The following is a 6946-nucleotide window of genomic DNA, read 5'->3' on the forward strand; positions in this document are numbered from 1 at the left end:
AATCATATATCCTTCACCCTCTCCCCCCCCCGAAAGGTGTCCTCTTTTTGGAAACTGAAAATATGGTAACCCTATCGTGACCACAAATTTAAGTATTTGTAGCATAACAGAAGGTAGGGACGTCTACGTGCTTTCACTTGGTGCACAAAGCCAACATCTGTGTCCACACTAGGAGATGTTAGAAAGAAGGAGTTCTCACAGCTTTCCTAAAAGCTCCTCAGAATACTGGTGTCAACTTTCAATGAAAACCATGGGAAAACCATGCAAATTTTAACTTCATTTTTCTGATCAAGTATTACAACATTGATCAGATAGTTCCCACTGGCAAAATGTGAAGTTTAATATAATGGGAAGTTTAATAAAGCTTTAATAAGGACATAAAGAATTTTTCAGCAAAATAATTTTTTAATAGTTTTTCAAATGGTTCATCCTATCCCTACGTTTTTAATAACAAGACTATGTCTCTTTAACATAGATTTGTTTTGGTTTTTTTACTATGTACAACCCACACGCATACAATTAGATGTTCAGCACTGACATAACATTGAGTATCCAAAACAATGGATTACATTTAGCCTTTTGACTGGGTAAGTCATATATTTCCTCTGTGCCTAGTCTGTGCTGCCCCAAAATTTGCAGAGTGCTTGAAGTCATAAAGATAGCATTTCAAAGAGATGTTTTTCACATGCTTTGGCAATTATATTTCTTATCTGGCTATCCCACTTCTAACACATTATTATTTCTGCACCTGGCACAATCAGCAGAGAATGGACTGCGGCCTGTCAGAATATGGGCCACACTAATGTACCTGTGGTTATGTCCAACTTAGAAATACTCAGATTCTGTATATGGCCCTCAGTGAAGAAACTGGAATAAATAGGTACGCTCCTTTCATCAGTGCTATTATAGTTCTGAACCTTTTGCCATGTAGTGTCTGGTAATAATATTGTACATTGAAAATAATCCTATTATTCTGTGTTTTGCTATTAAGAAACAATGTGCTCTAAAGTAATTCCACTAAAAATGTGTTGGGTCATAAAGGCCAATGGACCCAAAACAATTTCCCTGGAGTCATTGTAGCTTTTCTTTTCACTCTGTCAAAAACTGCCTTGATTTTGCTATTAAGTGTAATGCATATTGTGATACTTCAATCTAAATCAATACTATGGTCACCATAATATGCCACTGATGTCATTGTCAGAGTGGATAATAATGGCATGAAAAGTAACTTCTGTGCATATACAGTGCCCAGCTTTAAAATATTAATGATAATCTAACTCCATTGATCCCAAAGTAAATGAAAAGTCAGTGGAGAAGCAAATTGCTTGGGCCATTCCAATGTAAGTAAAAAAAAAAAAGAAAAGAAGCAGAACAAAATGTGTGACCTTGTTGCCAAGAAGGCTAACATCATACTGAGCTGCATTTGTAGAAGTACTGCCAGCAGATTGAGGGAAGTAATTATTCTGCTCTATTCTGCACCGGTGAGGCCACATCTGGAGTACTGTGTTCAGTTTTGGGCCCCCCCCCCACTATAAAAAGGATGTGGACTAGTTGGAGAGAGTACAGTAGAGAGCAGCAAAAATGGTTCAGGGGCTGGGGCACATAACTTATGAGAAGAGGCTGAGGGAACTAGGTTAATTTAGTTTGGAGAAGAGAAGACTTAGGGGATTTGATAGCAGCTTTTAACCTGAAGGGTAGAGCTAAACTGTTCTCAGTGATGACCAGGGATCCTGATTTTTCCCTGATAAAAAAAATCACAAATTCTCTGATAAAAAAATCACAAATTCTCTGATAAAAATTAAAGGCCCCCCACAGGCCCCTCACTCCCCCCCACAGCCTCCCTAGTCCTGCTCGTACCCCCCTGCGCCCCCCACAACAGCCCCGTAGCCCTACACATGTAGACACAGGCACAGACACACAGACAAACAAACACACACACCCCCAGCAGGTAGGTGTGTGAGGGGGGATGGAGGGAAAGGAAGGGGTTGGGGGGGCAGATTGAGAATGGGGGAGGAGGAGTCTATCTTTGTGCCTGCTCCCAAGAGGGTGGGGGGTGAAGGCAACAGTGCCCCTCTGCGGGCCACACACACACCGCCCAGGCGGGGAGGGTGGAAGCTCGCATGCAGTGCCCACCACCATACCGCTGCCACTGCCATGGCAGGGGGTCAGACTAGATTATCTACTCAGGTCCCTTCCGACCATAGAAACTATGAAACTGGAGGGGAAGCTGGCTGGAGGATGACGGAGTGAGGATGTGTTGGGGGAAGATTTGAAGTGCCTGCCAGCCAGCAGACACTCCTGGTGGGGCTTTCCCCAACACCTTCCCCTCCCTCAGCCCAGGTGGGTGAACCGGTGGAAGGGTAGGAAACAGAGTGCAACCTGGGGCATGGCAGCGGAGAGGTGAGGGGCACTGCCGGCCCCACACAACACACCATGGTGTCCCCCACCCTCCACTTTGGCTCACTCTGTGCCCACTCCAAGGAACAGGGCTGGCGGGACGAGGGCAGCAGTGCCTCTCTGTGGGCCTCACGTGCACTACCTGGCTTGTGGGGGATGCACACAGCAGCCACCACCACCACTGCACTGCCGCCACTGCACCTTGTGCCGCTTGCCCACAGCTGGCAGCGGGAAAGCTGCACGGGACTCAGTGGTGTGGCGGCTGCTGTGAGTGAGCCTCTGCTCCCTCCATCTAGGCAGGCATGTGCAGCTCATAGAGGGGCACTGCTGTCCTCAGCCCCCCGGCCCTGCGGCGCATGGCGGCAGCAGTGCAGTGGTGCTGGCACACAGTGGCTGCCATCGCCACCACACTGCTGCTGCCTCTAGTGGCTGCCATCCCACCACCGCTGGCAGCTGCCCCCACACTGCTCCTCTGCTCACACATGGTGGCAGCCACCAGTACCACTGACTGCACTGCCACCGCTGTGCCCCGCACTGCTTGCCCAAAGCAGGGGTGAGGGCAGCAGTGCCCCTCTGAGGGCCTCACATGCCTGCTTAGCTGGGCGGGGTTTGCACACGGCAGCTGCCACCACACCACTGCACCCTGTGTCTCATGCAGCTTTTCCACCACCGGCCATAGGCAAGCTCAAAGTCTAGTGGTGGTGGTAGCTGGTGCATGCAAGCTCTCCCTCCCCCCTGGCCAGGCTGCGTGTCTGGCCTGCAGAGGGACACTGCTGCCCTCACCCCCCTGGCTCTGGTCCTGGGAGTGGGCACAGAATGAGGTGAGATGGGGGGCTGGCAGTGCCCCTTCCCCTTCACCGGCACGCTGTGGGGAGCACTTTGTTCCTCCCCCCTTTTTCCCATCTGCCTACCTTCCTGGCCAGGCTGCAGGAGGGGAAAGTTTTGGGGAAAGCCCCACCAGGAGTGCCTACCAGCCAGCAGACACTCCATGTTTTCCCCCAACACATCCTGGCTCCCTCAGCCCCCAGCCAGCTTCCCTGCAGCCCTGCCCCACAACCCCCAAGCCCAACATACCTCCAGAAATGAAGACGACAGATCCTGAGGCAGCCTCTGGTAAGTGAGAACTTTGGGTCCTGCCCTTTCCCCCCTCTTCCTCTTCCTCCAGGCAGGGTTGGACCTTTCCCACCTCTTTTGCAAACAGCTCTTGCAGGCTGGAACTTGGCCAGCCTGCAGAGCTGTTTGCAAAAGGGGGAAATCCCTGGGTTTCCCTGCTGAAAGGGAAAATCCATGTTTTTTCCTATTAAACCAGGAAATCCATGGTTTTCTCCATTTTTCCATGGGAAACGGAAAACCTGGATCCCTGGTGATGACAGAACAAGGAGCAATGGTCTCAAGTGGCAGCAAGGGAGGTTTAGCTTGGATATTAGGAAAAACTCTCTCACTAGGAGGGTGGTAAGGCACTGGAACAATTTACCTAGCAAGGTGGTAGAATCTCCATTCTTCAAAGTTTTTTTAAGGCCTGGCTTGACAAATTCCTGGCTGGAATGATCTAGTTGGAGATGGTCCTGCTTTGAGTACAGGGTTGGACTAGATGACCTCCTGAGGTCCATTCCAACCATAATTTTCTATGAAAATATGAAAAAGAGCAGAGGAAGGAAGATAGGGGATGTGGTAAAGAAAATTTAAAGTGCTTAGGTATAATACCTTAAATTAAGGAAGAGCTGTGGAGAGTCATAGAGATGTAGAATGCCACAATATTACAAAGTTTGTGCCACAGCATTGCAATCCTGTGACTTGAATTAGATTGAATTTCAGCTTTCAATAGATATTTAGCCACATTCCACACAAAATGTGGATACCTGACTTTGTATGTATAATTTTTCAACTAATTTAGAGCAAGTCACAGCATGAAATGTTGTCCTTGCTGAAAGTCCCACCCATTGTACCTGACTTATGAGAACTTCCATTTTCTTCATGACCACAGCTGATGACAGCTCAAAACAGGTTGGATAGACCAGGGGAGGGTCTTTCATCTCTTAAAGCACTAATTCCTAAACAATTTATGTTTTGTCGCTGACTACTTGTTCTTATTTTGTCCTCATGATCTTTATTTTCAAACTGCCATTGCTAACACCATTAGGCAACCTTGCTTTAAAGAGGCCAATAGGAATATAAGTATTTAAAATTATTTTTATAATCATAAATTTCATTGTCAGTAAAGCACCCCACAAAGTAATCCAAATAATGTTTCCTACATTATCAAATGGTACTGTCCATTTCAGGTTTTACACACTACATCATTATTCAATACATGAAATATAAAAACATTTTTACCATAGATTTAAATGTTCACGTCATTAAAGAAAATGGTAAATGCACTCTTTAAGTAAGAATAGAGGTTCCACATTATGGTTTCCATGCACCTGCTTAAACAAAAATAGAGGTTAAATGGCAGCACTGTTTTCATAATATGTGATGGCAATAGAAAAAACATTTATCCCTTTTGAAAACCTATTTTTTTCATGATGTCTATAAGAAGTGTAGAATAAATATGAAAACTCATATAGCTTTATTAGGGCATCAAAATCTCAACACCTCCAAGAGGTCTTCAAAATTCAACTCATAATATTTTATCATATTAGTCCTTTCATATCTTAATCATGTACAAATATAAACCCTTTTGAACTAGACTCTGCCTTCTGGGTGTTTGTGTTGTAGATCACGGTGTCTTTGAGGCACTTAGTTTTTTTTATTTATTTACTCAATAATGCTGAGTACATTGCCAGTGTAGCATAGCAAATAAATGCTAATAATTAAAATATTTTAAGAAAAGTAATATTTGTTTGAGGTGGAGAAGGACAGTCCTCACCTTGGGAGACTTATGTTTAAGTCTGTGCTGTATCACTGCCTTTCTGTGTGACCTTTCTAAAGTACAAGTAACTTAATCTCTTTGCACTTTAGTTATCAATCTATAGCCATGGGGCTATGAGGATAGACGCACTGAAAAACTGTGAGGTGCTCAGATACTCTGCTAACAGAAGCCTCAGAGAGAGATTCATTTTGAAGAGGTTGACTACAGTCCTTTCTCCAGTAATAAAAAACAAAATAAGTGATTGCCAGTTACTTTTCAGGGCAGTGTTTGGCTTTTACTTCTCTGGCCAATTGTGAGAGGAAAAAGTAAAAAAGAATACAAACAATGGAAATGAAAATTGCTTTAATTTTAATATCCATAAAATGTATAATGTGTCTATGGATGTGGCTTAATCACTAATTGAACACAGCCCTCTCCCACATCCCTCACTGTGCTTCTTTTAATTTTTTAAGAGAGTCTCTGACTTGATATGGCCCCCATGAGGAAGGAGGAAGCAGAAACAGCATTGTACTTGGCAGGAGTGTCTCAAAAGCAATGCATCATGGTGACTACTTCTGACTGCTGCTGCTTGCACCCAACTTCTTGCTCAAGGCTCTGCCTAGTGTCTAGTCCCATGTTTTATTTAGCAAAATGTAAATTACTTAGTACAACCCCTTTAGGTAGCTTTATCAGGAGAACTTGCTGAATGGATGATGAATGTCAGAAATGTTCTAATTATGAAAAACAAAAGCATGGGTCATCAAATAGTTCCCAGCTACTGACCAGTCTCTCAACGTTTCCCAACCATGTGAAGACTGTTAGTGTTGATGTTATCAGATCAAATCTATGATGAGCTAGCTCACATGATTATTTCACATAGTACTAAAACAAGATGCAAATAAAATACAGAGGGGCCAGAACAAAAATTTGTTCAGCAAGTTGGGTTTAAAGAATGTCAAACCCAAGGAAAGAAACTTCAAGGTAGTAGGACTAAACTCCAAGAAGGCCTTTCACTCATTCCCACATTCATCAGTCTAGAAACGCTGAAAGCATACAGCAGTGTAAATGATTACTAATTTTATATGTTTATAGATTTAACTATAACCATGTGGAAAACAGATTCTCTCTATCCAGAGATGCAGTGTAACTACTGTTAATATTCACTGGGGGTATCTTCCAAGAAGACCCTGTCACCTCTGCTTTTCATCATTTGTCTCTTGCCATTATCCATCTACTTGAGAAGTCAACTAGCCTTCACAATGCAAACATTATGATCAGTTACCTCCTATAAATGAGTGAGCTTAAACTGTATGCTAAGTTAGCTATCCTATCCAAGCCCTGACACAGATGTTAAGAAATGGCTGCCATACTCAAGCACCTGGCTGCTGCCTGCTCCAGCCCTTAAAGTGGCAGGCACCAACAGTGCCCTGCCACACACCCTCAGGAGGGGCTGCTGCCGCCTCCTCCTCCTCCTGCCCAACCCTGGTACTAAAAGTCTCCATACCTGGGTTGCCACCCGCATCCTTGGAGAGAATGATGGACAGCTTGTTGTAGAAAGGAGCAATTGTGTGACCTCCCCCAAAATGAGAATTCACATCTTTGGCTCTGTAAAATGCTGATCTCAGAGACTTGATCTTGCACCGGACCTGGGTCCAGTCACAACTGTGCCCTCACACCTGTACGCCTTTTGTGAGCTCA

Source organism: Gavialis gangeticus, unplaced genomic scaffold (assembly GCF_001723915.1).
Source record: "Gavialis gangeticus isolate Ggan-Ray unplaced genomic scaffold, GavGan_comp1, whole genome shotgun sequence".
Taxonomy (NCBI): Eukaryota; Metazoa; Chordata; order Crocodylia; family Gavialidae; genus Gavialis; species Gavialis gangeticus.